The sequence below is a fragment of the Mytilus californianus genome, unplaced genomic scaffold (assembly GCF_021869535.1).
Source record: "Mytilus californianus isolate M0D057914Y unplaced genomic scaffold, xbMytCali1.0.p SCAF_12, whole genome shotgun sequence".
Taxonomy (NCBI): Eukaryota; Metazoa; Mollusca; class Bivalvia; order Mytilida; family Mytilidae; genus Mytilus; species Mytilus californianus.
The window spans coordinates 43,698,428-43,714,318 of record NW_026262604.1 but is presented as its reverse complement, the minus strand read 5'-3'; positions in this window follow the sequence as shown (position 1 = coordinate 43,714,318).

The window sequence follows — 15,891 nt, the reverse complement described above, 5'->3', positions numbered from 1 at the left end:
CTGTTTTTATTGGTTCTTTTTTAGTATTTGGAAAAGTTTACTAGTTATAGTAAGCTTTATGAAATAGCCAGTTTTCATTCAAGATACATCTTTATTTTTTTTTAATGGATAAGGATTAACAATAAAAACACTTTTTGTCATTCTTGATATTTCTTAAATTTTACATCGATTTTTTAAACAATATAGGGATGAAAAGGGACAATGTCCATTCACCAACTCTTCAATCAATAAATTCCTCAAAGCAAGTTAAACCTGGTTTTCAAATTCACATAAATTCTGCCTAATTGTAAGGCATTTTATTTTCAACCTTTTTCTCTTTGAATTTTTAACAAAATAAAAAAAATATTGTTCCTCACATTTCTTGCTACTCCTCCACATATATATGCTCCACTAAAGATTCAGCAAGCCAAGATCTACTAACAAGTCAAATTTTGCCGATATAGTAAGTCGACTGTCACTCTTTATAGGAGTGTGTGCCCTTAAATGAGGACCTTTTTCACCCTCTTTTGTGTTTTGAGCAAAAGCTAAAGAAGATAGAGAGAAACTAAACAGACTAAATGATCAGTAATACAAGATCAACCAAACAGAGATTTTTATCATGAATTCTATTCTCGTCTACTATGTTTGATAGTGCCCTTGGTTGAATATGCACATATGCCAAGGTGAGCGACACAGGCTCTTTAGAGCCTCTAGTTTAGTCAAATTATCAGGTTTCATGTATATTTATTAATTAACATTATGATAACAATTTATTTGAATTGTTTGGTTTTTTTTTTTACTACAATGACCATTGAGGCCAGTGTTGAATTTGTTTCTTGTCAGCAATGGTTTGCAGAGCATGCTTGAATTTCCAAAAAAAAAATCTTTATCTGACATTTAAAAAATTCTTCTGTGAACAAACACAGTAAACTTAAACAAATGTTTCTTTTGTTTCTAGAAATTCAAACCAAATGTACATTCGTTTTATTGGGTCTGGATTGTGTCTCCCCATTAGAGAATAATTGGTGAAAAAAAATTAAGAAAAGAGAGAAAAGTAGAAAAGCATGAAATATAGCGAATAATTGGATGATAAAATATAAATAATTGTGAATAACAAGCAAAGCAAAAATATAAAGATTGGAAAAAATGACCTTAAAAATCAAGAACACAAAAATGACGATTCCCAATTCAGACCCTCTCTATTGCCATGACACAGAACTTTGTTGTAACTTAACTAAATGTTTTCATTTTACATTCCATTAGATTGATGTTCGTCATTTAGCTCAGAATCATTCGATTTCTATTTTTTAATCAATTTGGATAAGATTTTGTGATATAATTTACTATTTTAGTTGTCAATACATGACATTTTTCATCATAATTTTCAAATTCATTTATCAAAGTTGGTTGCGAAATTTCATAGAGATAATCATGATTATGATTTATTATTCATTGAATGCGTTCACACACTGGAGAATATGTTAACTCTTAAAGCAGATATTTGATGTTAATGTAGATAAAACAATTATCAGGATATAATGGCAGTAGAAAGTCTCAGAATAGTTAATTTACTAAAGCTGTATGATTATTCTTATTATTAAGTTATTATAGTTTTATGAATTAAATCTGAGTCATTTATTATTGTACACAAGAAATTTTTATGCATGCTTATTTTGCATACTATTATTAATTTAATTAACTCATTTTGATTGTTAACCTTTGTTAGGAATCCGAAAGTAAAAATAAACATTGTTTAAATTTCTGGTAGAGCTTTATGACCAAACAGACTTTAATAAATAACCAAATCAACCTAGAGCCAATTTCAACCGAGGAAGTTGGAACTTGAGTTTCCTAATATTTCATTACTAATCAAAAGAGATCTTTTAAATGTTATATCATCAAAGATTGGGGCTAATATACAATTTTCTGTACACATAAAACTGGCAACAAAATATAACTAAATGATTTTAATGACTGACTAATGTTTGACATATTTATGACTTGAAGAAAATGTGAATAAATATTTGGTTGATAAGAAAATTTAATATAAAAGTGACTTTAGAGATTGTAGGAAACACAGATCGTGATTAATAAATAAACTAAGTAGATGTTGCATAAATAATCAAGCATCTTGATTTTTTTGAGGGGCAAATTGTGATGTGTCAACTCCAAACGCAACTGAAATTTCAAAGAAAGCATTTTAAAATACAAATTTTGAATACTTTTATTGTGATTTGTCATGAAATTTTATACTATTTACAAAGATCACACTCGGTCATGCTGGGGAAAAGGAAAGAGATTTATGATATAGCAGGACAGATTTTATTGTGGTGTACTTATATGAATGTTTCTAAAAAGGATAATACAAATATACATACTGCAAACTTTTTAATTGTGCCCTTGGTTATACTCTTATCAAAGTTAATTACCAACATTCTGTTTTAGTTAAAAATTTATATCCACACTATACAAAGTTATTTTTTATTGTTTTTAGATTAAAAACAATACGAGACAAATACATGCAGTCAAAACTGTTTACAGAAATGTAAGGAAACATGATATGAGTTGTGCCATGAATAGTTGTCAACTTTAATCAGTGCTTTTTATGCACTCTCTTCAATAGCAGTGAGCATGATGTGTTCTGGTTTGTGCATGCCTCAATCTGTTTATTTATTTGATTATCAGTCCCTTTAATGGTTAAAGTTTAGGTGTAAAATATATATAGGCTAAAGATATATAGGCTAAAGATAAATGTATCAGGTAGATAACCATGAAGTTATGGTCGTCTTGATACTATGTACCCTTGCTGATATTTTCTATTTTCCTGATATCTCATGACTATACAGACCAAACGTTTTACTAATCAAGCATTTTATGTTTTGTCATTTTGAAAGATGCAAAAGATAATTCATATTTTTTATATGTTATATGTTTAGTGTTATATTTAACATTGCCATAAAAGCGTGAGGTTTGGATAGCCACAAAACCAGGTTCAACCCACCATTTTGTCTTAAAATGTCCTGTACCAAGTCAGGAAAATGGCAGTTATTAACTTATATTTCGTTTCTGTGTGTGTTGCATTGTCGTTTGTTTTTTGTTCACTTCAGTGTTTCTGTTATTTCATTGTTTTCCTCTTATAATTGATGTGTTTCTCTCGGTTTTAGTTTGTAACCCGGATTTGTTTTCTCTCAATTGATTTGTGACTTTCGAACAGCGGTATACTACTGTTGCCTTTATTCTATATCATCGCACAATCTTCCTTTTTTTAAAGACGCATTAATTTCAATTTTTAGATTTTAGCATTCCTTCATATTACCACATTGTGAAAATCTTCTGATGATCTGTTGTTCTAACATGACGTAATTCCAAGATATCTGCGGATGAGTATTTATATGGTTTGCAGGAATATACAGGCACACCTTTTTTTCTGTTGAAGCAAGACCATTATAGAAATCTATGCAGCATTTTGTTACATTTTTATTGACGACCATTTGATGCAGAAGGGGAATGGGAAGGCACATTTTAGAACTAAAAATGGGAAATATTTAGAGTACTTTGATTTCTGCATAGCGGTCATTTGCCTTTACATTACAATGGGATTATATATGTCCCAGACATGAATATGCAAACATGCCAATTCCTAAGTCAAATCAGCAATTTGTCCGCAAATAGGTGAATTGTACATGTTTTGCCTACTGTTCATGTACAAATGAACAATTGCTATATAAAATAACGAAAATTCGTGAAAAAAGCAATATTCAAATAGAAATTTAGATGCAAGAAGAGATTCTACATGAAATGTCCGCATATAGGGAAACACCTTGCAGGTTGGATTTTCAGGGTTAATAACTTTTATATCACCTGGTGTTTTTTTTTTAAGTTTTCGGCCAATTTTTTTAAAAACATGATGATTTCAACCTTCCCATTTCGTAGATAGTAAATTTTTAGGCATTTTTCCCTTAGAATTACACAACATATTTAAAATATCTACCAAAGGAAGTTTGCAAAGACACGTTTGTTTTAGATCTAAGACGGAAAAAGACTTGATTATCCTCAAATTTGATATAATTTATATTTTTATAATCTACAACTAAGGGAAGCAATTCAATCAAAAGGGCCAAAGTGATACGGTGCAAATCCTAAGCATCAAGTACATTGGATTTTCCCATTAAGTTGGAAATATATATTGTTGCCTCATCAGACATGAAAATAAATATTCTTGCGTAAAATACTTGTGCTCACTTCTCTCACCGAATTAGCAAAGGTATACAAATGTTACAGACTTCATTTTGACTACTCTTTTTGAATACGGGTATACCCCAAAAAGGTTATCTGTATCATAAAACTTAAATACTTTAATGGACGACCATTTAGTTCTGTGGGGTGGGGGCTGACAGTTTTTATATCACTTTTTGAACGAGCAGAAATACATATTCTGGCCTTTATATGATTGAAATTGAATAATCTGGCCGATCTTAAGTTTGAAATAAACATTCTGACCTCAAAAGATTTGCCAGGCCCCCACTTCAGAATAAAATGGTCGTCCCCTTATAAATACAAAAAACTCATCAAAATTACCCGGTTTATAATGTGGAACGCTGGAAAGTCCGAAGTCAAAGAAAATTAAGGACCAATAATTCCGAATAGTACATACAGCTGAGGCAGAAACATATAATGTGTATAATTAGTACTTTTCGTTTTTTGATCTACGTCTGGTTCTAATAAATTAATTGTTCCCTTTTCATAACAGTCTGATATGATTTATATGAACCCTATATTACTTTTAGTCAGTTGCCTGACTGAGAATACAAGTGAATACGCTGCTGTTTTTTTGTTCTTCATAATATCGCCATTTACGGCACAAAGAACATAATAAAATTTATTATATGTCTTTTGATATGTTTTTTTATTTCTGTGGTAGAAAATCATTAGTTTTTCGAACAATTGAAATTTTGTATTAAAGCAGTTAATTTATAAATATGACCAATGCAATGATATTTTGTGTGACCACATACGTGTTGACTACTTGGCTGGTGATAATAGTCGTGTTAAACCCGTATCCCAAAAGCGGAGTATAATACATACATAGAACAAATTTTAAAAAAAGTACCAAAAATAACTGTTTTGGTTTTACCTATTCTATTTTTAAACTTTCCCAGGAAAATACCCTTAGAGACCAATGCGAACTCGAAAGTGTGAATTATTTTCTATTGACAGGATTACTGGCTGGTTTATTTAAAGTTACATTTTGACTTTTCAAATAGTTTAACTTATTCATACACAAAAACCAAATGACCCCCTACTTTTCCATGTAAAATTTTGAATATACTGTGTGAAAATAAATATTTAAACTCTATTCATGTAAAGCCAAATGCACTAGTCAGAAAAAAAATAGGATAGATAGGTTATTCAAATATGCCAGTTTTGTCTATTATCTTGATAACGGCAATAGAAAGAGAAAGCTAGTCTACACGGGCGTTACGAAAGTGTCCAGATAATGTCTACTTGTTCATTGATCAATAAGAAAAGAATAATTTAGACAGGTTTGAATGATTTGACCATTTTGTTTTTCATTTTTATATAAATAACAGCAATAATTTGTTTATTACAAAAAAGTACATAATAATGTATGTGTCCACATTTTTTTTTATTAGTGAATAGATTTTCCCTTCAGAAAATTGTCACAGGTTTATATTGAATACAGTAATCGTTAGAAGAGTAGCCGTCTTGATTTATATCAATACAAAAAATGGCCCAAAATCAGCTTCCAGATCTGTGTATGAACAGCTTTGATTAATTTTGTATATGTTGTATATGGGGTTCGTGTTGTTAATTCTTTAGTAACTATGTTGTGTCATCTGTACTATTATTTTTCTGTTTGTCTTTTTATAGAAATAAAGTTGGAACTCTTTACAAAAGAAAACAAGAAAGTTATTTTCATTTGTACAGACAAAAACAATGGCATCTGGACTCACACAAGAGGAGGAAAACTATGTCAGAATGAGCTTGCTTCTGACTGGAATATCTTCTCGTGCAGCACGAGCCTTGTTTGATTATGAGTTTGCTCCAGCATGCTTAGATTCCTCACTGAAAAAAGAATACAACAAACTGAAAGACCTTCAGAAGAGGCGAATAATCAATCAGCAACAGTGGAACCTGCTGTTTCCAAGATTTCCTAGTATGTAGCAGTGACATAATAACTTCAAAATGTACATACATACACAACGTGTAATGAAAACATAATTTACAAATACTGTTTCGGTTTAACGTTATTACTTACTCAGGCTTTTGGATATCCTTATTTCATTGTTACATTGCTTGATATTCTGGAGCATTTTATAGCTTACCATTCACATGATACAGATAGACTTTATTTATTATTGAAGCAGGTACAATTATATGTAGTTGTTCAGATCATAAGTCTTTGTCGAATGGTTGATGATTAGCAATTTTACCGAATCATTTCTTTATATCATACACAAAAATGTATTCAAAAGAATTGTAAATTGAAGGCAAGTACTTTGAATTTACAACTATTTCATGGAATTATGAGTATTGTTTTGACAAATTATCTCCCCTTTACAAGTTTGATTATGAAACAAAAATATGACCTACATGTCAAAAAAAAATAATCTCGGAAGTATAGAATGGCCAGAAAAAATGCATTTTGATGATTTTATTTTCATCTAAAAGCTGCCTCCTGTGTACGGTATATTTTTCATCACAAAAATAATCTAGTTTTCTCTAAGTGGACAACCATTTATTTATAAGAGTAAAAATTGTGGAGGGACTTCTTTGAAAAATTATGCCAGCTTTAAACTGAAATAAATATTTCGACCTGAGTAGAGCTTTGAGCGTTCCTGACAGGGATAAATCAAGAATAGCGAGTTTATTTTTTGTTTTTACTTTACCTCTTGGACCCTTGGTTCACAAGTTTTTGTAAACTGCAATCTTCTATCAAGTAGGTATGTAATTTGTGAGACATGTTATATGTCAGTAACAGTGTAACTTTCTGTTCCATAGATTTCCTGGTAAGTAGTGGGAGACATGCAATATATCAGTCAGTGACAAACATAAATTTAGTCAACTAAAGATAAGAAAAACCTACCCGATGAAAAAAAAAAAATGTTTCGTTTACTGCATATTCATAAAGATCGAAATTGGCTGATGAAACTATGGTATTTCTGTAATTGTATTACTAATTCTAGTGTAGCCTTTTGTTTTCATTAGCACGATCATTATTTATATTCACTTGCAATCGCTCACCTTAGAATAATAATTGATTACATATCATTTCATTTTAAAAGCTTAGAAGAGCTTACATATTATGCATTTTATACAAAGACTTACTTTCTTTCATCTTCAATTCTAACTAACTGCCTATGTGGTCTTACCAGTGTGTGCTAGATGTTGTGGGCTTGATCCCTGACTTTCTGACCGGGTCAGACCAATGACTAAAATTAACATTTGATGTCTCTCCGATAAGAATGTGAATCATCATTATCATCATCGTCATCTCTCATGATATTAATTGCTTATTATTGTGATTTCCCTCACTCACTCCTCAATGATTTACTGATCTTATATTTTATTTATAGATGTACCTGTTCTTAAACATTTGATGTAACTCTAATGATATCATTACTTAGAAACCCGGCCAACTTGTCCCCGTGCCATGGTGACTATGACATGCTGCCATCTCCTAATGAAACAACACCTACCTCAGATTTGGCCAGGATAAAATATTACAGAAACTTACTGGCTCACCTGGATGATGGGAAAATAGACAATGCTATGTTCATCAAGGCATGGGACGATATTACCGGTGTAAGTACCTAAGAATAATACACTATTTTCCGCATCTTTTGATGATAACCTTAGATTAATAAAACTGTAAATACCTTAACATAATACAATATTTTCCACAGAATTGGACGATAACCTTGGAATAATAGCAGGGTTTTGACATTAACTTGTTTATCAACTGACCATTTGGGCATTTACGTGACCTTGATATATTACTTGGCCGAAAGAGACAAAAACTTGTCTTGTTCTTGCTTATAACATCCGTATCAACTTCACAAATAATACATGATGGTCTTGAATCATAGATTCTAGGTACGGACGTTATTTACCATCTTAATTACGTGTTATAGTATTCTTTTATTTTTCTTTGTAAATTATTACCTTTATTGTTTAGGCCAATTTTGGAAATGTCCCTTTGGCGTGGCTCGGTACGTATACATCCCGTCATTTGGTATTGTGCTATGCTAAATGTTTGTATTCTTGTCTTTCATTTTTGCTTATGTGCTTTGTCTATATGCCAATGGTTTTTATAGTGATTAAGATTATAACACAATGTTGACTGTCGTACCCCTATTTATGACATTTTTAACTATTATGTCTCTTTGTTGTGTTCACCCATTGTTGTCAATATAATGGAATTGTATGCGACTGTCATACAAGTAAGAGATTTAGCTAGCTATAAAAACAATTTCAATCCACCATTTTCTACATAAGGAAATGACTGTACCAAGTAAGGAATATGACAGTTGTTTTCCATTCGTATGATGTGTTTGAGCTTTTGATTTTGCCATTTGATAAGGGACTTTTCGTTTTAAATTTCCTTGGATTTCGGTATTCTTGTTATTTTTTTTGGTAAACAGCTATTTCAAACATGTTAAGACATAAAAGCATGTAAAATTCAGCTTTCTGTTTTTCTGGTATTCTGCTAAAAAGAAGTTAGCATTAACCCCTGACTTTACTTTTCACTATATAGATGATGTCCTCTCACTAAATTATTCAAAGTTTGGTGACTCTTTTTAACGCATCTATCCCTTCGAACTTGAGATAAAGGATACAACAGATACCGTTGAGTTTGCCTCACTTCTCGACTTACATATAGAAATTGAGTGTCGGTTGAAAACAAATCTGAACGACAAAAGAGATGATTTCAGCTTCCATTATTGTGTACTTTCCATTTCTATGTAGCAACATTCCAGCAGTGCATGCATATGTAGTATATATCTCCCAATTGATACGATTTTACGGACGCCACCACGAGTTGGTTGACCGTTATGGAATATCTGTTTTACAGATGACGGCGGATATGTTCCGATTGATGTAACCACAATCCCATCCTCTTTGTCCCGAATGTGACCTACCGAATAAGACTTATCTCCGGATTTGTACTTACATGAGCGACACGACGGGTGCCACATTTGGAGCAGGATCTGCTTACCCTTCTGAGGCACCAGAGATCACCCAATGTTTAGAAGGGTTTTTAATTTTCTATGTTGAGTTTTGTGTACTGTTATTTGTCATTTGTTTTTTGTTTTCCTTTTTTGCCATGACATTCTATTAATATTATCAGTTAATTTTTATCGTATGAGTTCGAATGTCCCTTCAGTATCTTTCGCCTGTCTTTTATTTTACAACGCAATGTGCTCTTTATCCAGTGAAAACAAAAGGAATAAAACAATCGTTTTGGGCTCTTGTGCTAAATCTGGGATCGATTAACTTATTCAGCTCTCGTAATGTTCACTAGCAGAAACCCTTCCCTTAAATAAGGTAGTGCTGAATATCAATAAATATCAGTTTTATATTTATTCTTTTTTTTTATTTCACTTTTGTTCAAGGGTTTTGAAAATCGATGATATTAAGGTGAAGTCGAATTTATGTTGTTGTGTCTCGGATAATTTTTGTCTCACGTGCGACGAAAGTCTACGCATGCACGACATAGTAATAACAATCCAGGGGCGAATGCGTCATCTATTTTCATAAAGCTTTATATTAGACCTGGTGGATGCTTTATACCTTGTATGCGGATGCCTTATTGAACGAAGTTTCCATTTGTCATATGTCCATTGTCCTTCACCTCATTATCATTGATTCTGCGTCTAAATAATTTTTAACTTTTTGTCATGTGAATTACTCACTTATCATGAGTAATACAATGTAATAGAATAACTATATTTCGTATATGGAATGTTTGCAAGGTCTGTTATACAGGGTTCACTTGACATCGACCTCATTTTATAGATAGGTGACCAAGGTTAATTTTTTGTTGTCCGTATCTCAGATACTATGAGCAATTGGTCAACTATACTTGTTGTGTGGAACGATTATAAGGTATACATGGTTCATCGGTCAATGTTAAGTTTTTGTGGTTTGGTCTGTTACGCAGATACTATAAGCAATAAGTTAGCTGTATTTGGTGTGATTTAATGTGTACATGTCCGTCTGACAGGTTTCATCTGAACGTATCCCTTTTTTCATTGTTCATTGGACAATGTTAAGTTTTTCATGATGATTTTTCATGTCTTGGCTATATTTCGGATACTATAGGCCATTGGGCCACTATCTTTGGTGTATGGAATATTTGTCCGGTGGACATGTCTGTCTGGTAAGGTTTATTTGACCTTGACCTCATTATCATTAACCAATTTTTCAATTTTGGAAATTATGTCTGTTTCTTTTTGTTTTGCCCCTCGGACACGTACACCAGAGCTTTCAATTTCCCGATGGTGACTATCACATATTCAATTGTTCTCCGTTAATGACGAACCTTGAATATACATGAATGAACTGTTTTGTCCAGTCTGAGATGTTATTACTATATTGTTTTTTTCAATTTGAAATGGCATTAATAAAATGATTGGGGTATACATAAAAAAGACATCAACACAGAAACACAAAAAGAAGCACAAACATTCATTATTTTATAACGGGTATCATGAATATTGTTTTCAACGATTGTCAAATCTTCATACAATTTGTGAAACTTCTGCAATTACATGTTAGAGTGAACAAAATTACTAAAGACTTGCAATAAATCTGCCAACAGCACACACTTATCTTAGGCAAAAGAAATTCTAAGATTGAAGCACATGACTTTGGACAAGCATATGCATCTGATAGACTGTGAAACTCAGATCAGGAGATAATGAAGTTTTGGTTTAGAGTTCAGGCCTCAGATAAGGAAAGTTTTTAATCTATATTTTTCTGGTCACTGGACATCTGTCTTTAAACATAAGTTTGATAAACTAGGGTTTTTACTACTTTAAATAGTAATAGGTAATCAATATACAATTATGGCCCGCTGAAGAGGTGAATATCCAAAATTGTCAACTTAATTGTCAAAAGTAATGGTTATTCTACGAGGACTTTAGCACCGACTCAATAGACCATAACTGTTTTGTTATACCGAACAAACAATAATTGAGTGTACAATAATGTCTTACGGGAGAAAAAAAGATTTTCAAAACACTTACGTTAGTAAATTATTTTGTGTCTAAGAATCTTTGGTATGTACAACAAAGGTAGACTCTTTCTGTAAAATATTGATGGCCTTGAAAAGGAACGTTTACAAGAGATATCTTCTAAACTAGATGATTTTCCAAGTCTTGTTTGATCTTGTTTCCTTGTTTCTTGATGGACTTCTTACCTGGCCGTTGCCATTTTGTTTACAGGCGTCAATGACGTCATTTTTTATGGGAGATAACTGGCGCAAAACCAAGGGACTGAAAAGGTTATTCACCGGGGAATATTAGGGTTGTTCAATTAGTCGAGGTTATTCACCGCTCCTGCCAATTTTGGGAAAAACATCAAAATTAAACTGTGACACATGGTTCCGTATTAGCCAATCAAATAATAACTATATAATGTAAGGTATAATAAAGGTAGTTAAAAAGATGTCTAAAACTTTTAAAGGGATACTTCGCAAAAAATGAAAAATTGATATTATGTTGATTATGTATAAAAAACCACAAATTCATAAATATTAAAGTTTAATTCTGCTAGATAAGAGATCACCATCGATTTTAAATTTAGAGTATCACTTCTCCGCGTGCGGCCATTTTGACATCATCCCTGAATAGAAACCACGATATATCTATAAACCACAAAGGACCAAAACAAGCAGTAACCTAACGTAGCCGTAATGGAGTGTCGATATCTTGCCAAACGTACGGTTGTTTTACCCGACAAGGAATGCCTAAACAGTTTCCCGGGTCACAAAAAAAGATTATAATAGACATGGTTGTGCATGCAACCTTTTCTAACTAACTTGATACGGAAAATGTTATTATATATATTTTTTCTGGAATAACTAGTACTATGGTATGTCGTTTTAAAACTTGTGTTTTTTTACTAAGTTTTTGAAACAAGAAATTTTAATGGAAATTAGTTAAAAATTTCAAAGTGATAAATTAAGTGTTCCGTGTAAAAATGTTTTCGAAAATCTAGTGTGTTCATAATTCATTTATGTAATAATCTTATTTAAATAAATTCGGACCTTCCCTTATCTGATCACCAGCATGGCTAAAGGAATTGTTCCCAGAGGTATTGTGAGTTGACACGTCCAGGTATTCAAGCGATTTCCTGTCGGGCTTTAAAACTCTTAGTACACAATTACATAAAGCAAGTTCGTGCATCACTTCACCTCTGAGGGTATTGAGAAGTGCACACGGCCGATAACTTGTAACTTTCCATTTTGAAACTATCAGGTGAATATACATCTTTGTCTTGCGTGTCCGATAGTGATATGCTACTCTTTACTAAACCATAGATATAATGGCCATTATATATGACTAAACTCATACGCTCATTTATAAATAACATTTATGAAAATATAAATAATTCCAAAAAAGGATTTGATAAAATAAAAATATATTTACATATTTTTCAAACGTAAATTGGAGAAAATGTAAGTTATTACTCGTTGTCAATAATTATGGACATTTTGAAACGTACAAATATTGATTTAACAAAATGTACGGACTTGTCGATCATTGGATTATACGCCTAGATAGAAGGTTATGGAACTATAGATAGTCGCAATTTAGAATATATACATGTATATTGAATATACGAGAGAAACATCCAAAACCAATCTGATTTAAATACAGGTCGACATCTAACTTGCTTTGATTCATCGAAGTTATGCACATAGTAAAATCACAGATTTTTATTTCAATTAGATTATTTTGAACAGTTTAAGAAAGTCGTCATCATCTCAATGGTTGTGTATTATGTATAATAATGTAATAATGTGAACATGGTTCTATTATACCGGTAGTACCTCATGTCAATTTTCCTGTTCCGACTTGCATGTAATATATATGCCACTGGACGTACACTACTGATCCCCAAAAAGCCTATTTGAAGAAATAAAGAAACTTCACTCCGAATAGACTGATAGTAGATGTATTAACGTCTGGTCAGCTAGAGGGTTGATTAATTTATTTAGTTAGCTTAAAAGGGAGGGGGGATAAACCATTCCTAATATTGCACTTATGCATACAATATTAAATGAGAGTAATATAAGAGAAAATATAAATACGAAAAGTCGCATATCTGGTAAAAAAAAAGTCTCACTGGCAACTATAGAATTTCACGTACAATTGTCATTCTTAAACGAAATAACGGACAGTCATTAAAATACATGCATGTACACTTTGATAACAAGGGGTGCTGCAGTTGCATATTATTCATCATAAATCTATTTCAAGTATATACTTTCCTGTCATTCTTAAAAGTTAACGCAGAGACATGCAACTATACATCTCTAGTTAGCGACAATCAACCATATAAATATTTGAATCTGATGACTTACCGTTCATCTCTTTCTTTTTTCTTCTTTTTTTTTTTTTTGATTTGGGCAGGTACACAAACATTGTAATGTTAGATATACTGTTCCCAGGTTGGGAGGGGGCGGTGGTTGGAGGTGAAGTATATCGAAAGTTACAAAATAAGAACGTTGTATTTTTGAATTTACATGAAGAATTCTGATCTTGGGCGTAGGTTTCTTTTTTTTTAAGTTCAGTGATTTAAATTGAGAGAAAAAAATCTAGTCAGAATTTAAATCGTACCGGCAATGTCCACCTGAGACTCCTCTAAAATCATGAATGGTCATGCTTCACAATCATCAGAATTTTCTTTGCATTGGTACATTCTGTATCGGTAGTGATTTACCTTGACATTTCCGGGTATAACAGAGCTACTTGTATATTACATGTATGTGGTTAGGTGACGTCCCATGAGGTCTTACGTATACAGGTTCACATTTATAATGGTTTCTGATATAACAAGGTTTTATGACATTCACACTTCTGCATGTTCTGTATACCAAATTCTTATCTTATTTTTAGACCAAACGAGGAGGTGAATATTTTCCCGGAAAAATATTGAGTATCAAAGTATCAAATTAATTTCGGGATTTTTTTCTTTCTTGGTATTAAATCACAGAAACTTAAAGAATATACTGCTTGTCCGCTTTAGGTGAATTCTTGTCAGTTAAGACTGACATATATGTCTCTGGTATATTGTGGGTTTATGAATGAATGATAAGTCTTGCAAAGGTACAAGATATTATAAAGCACATTGAAAATTGATTCCGCCGGTCCATTCAAAAAAAGAAAGTTGACGTTAGATTGATTCTGTTATTTTTTTTAAACATCGTTGGTCAAATAGCTAAAGTATGTATACGTTGTTAGATTTTAAATATTTTTATAAGGGCATTCCCGATTGGACGGACCAAGCTATATTAATCATGTAACCGCGATAAATTTCTCTAAACATTGAAATATTCAAGGTTAATACCCATGATTATTTGAAAAAGTTAGTACAGTGTTTGGTTTATACGCTCGTTTTCGTGGGCCATTTTAATTTATAAAATTATCTAATTGAAAGTAATTCAGAATTTCGATGTTACAACAAAATACTCACCTATCTATTTTAAAATTAAGCTTACGCAAAATATAAAAGATATACATGTATATAATGGCGATTCAGGTATTTTGCCACCATATTCCTCCCCAAATAATCAATGTATTTATCATTCGCACGAAATTTTGTTCAAACCTGTAACGGTGAACCGTGTTGGCTAAAATTCACTGAGTGAAGATCAAAAGAATAGAATTATAATTTTCTGCGTTTCGAAGTATAGAAGAAAATTATTGTACTAACGGTTCTTTCATATATATGTATGGACACGTGATATTAATTGTAGTATCACGTGAGTGGTCATTTTTCGCGGGTTAATTTCCCAATTAGACCATTCTCTCGCCAACTTCGAACTGGTCAAGATGGACACCGAGTTAGATGATTCAATTAAGGCAGTAATTCTACGCGAGGTGAAAAATGCAGTTTCCTCTTCACAGCAAGATCTTCTAAACAGCATAACTACAGTGATGGATAGTAGGCTTACATCTTTCCAGTCAAATCTGCAACAGTCACAGCAGGAGATTTCCCAAACTCAGATAGCCAAGCTTGAAGAAACAATGACTGACAATTATAGTTTTCAGCGTAAAGGAAACGAAAACCAGTATCGTCATGAGGTGAAAGTGTTAACCAAGCTGAAGGAAGCTAAAGCTAACCTGGAGGCTCCAGAATTGGGAATTGATTCTGTGCAGATAGCAAAGATGAAGATTATTGAAGGTATTGACTTAGTGCGTGAAAGGCAAAAACTTATAAAACTGGCCGACTCTTCCCAACTTGGATGGAAAGTCGTCAGTGAGTACGTAGCTAATCCTATCGCTGACGACTCAGAAGACGAAAAGAAAATGATGAGGGCTCAGTCTAGAGCGGAAAGAAAGAGTAAGGCAGAAAAAGTAAAGAAAGGCAAACCAAGACCAACACCTTATAGCAGGAACCCAGAGAAAGAAACCAAATCGGTTAAGCCTGGAAGATGTTTCAAGTGTGGAAATAAGGGTCATTGGATAGACGAATGTCCAGATATGAAAAATAAGATAAGTAATTCTTATTCACAAATTTTAGTTTTTGATAACATTAATGTAATACAAGGTCACTTTGTGCCTGTAGCCAATACTTCAAGTAATAATCTTGTTACAGAAGTGAATACTGTTAAAAATGCTCAGACGGTAATGTGTATTGATACGAATACAACCGTTC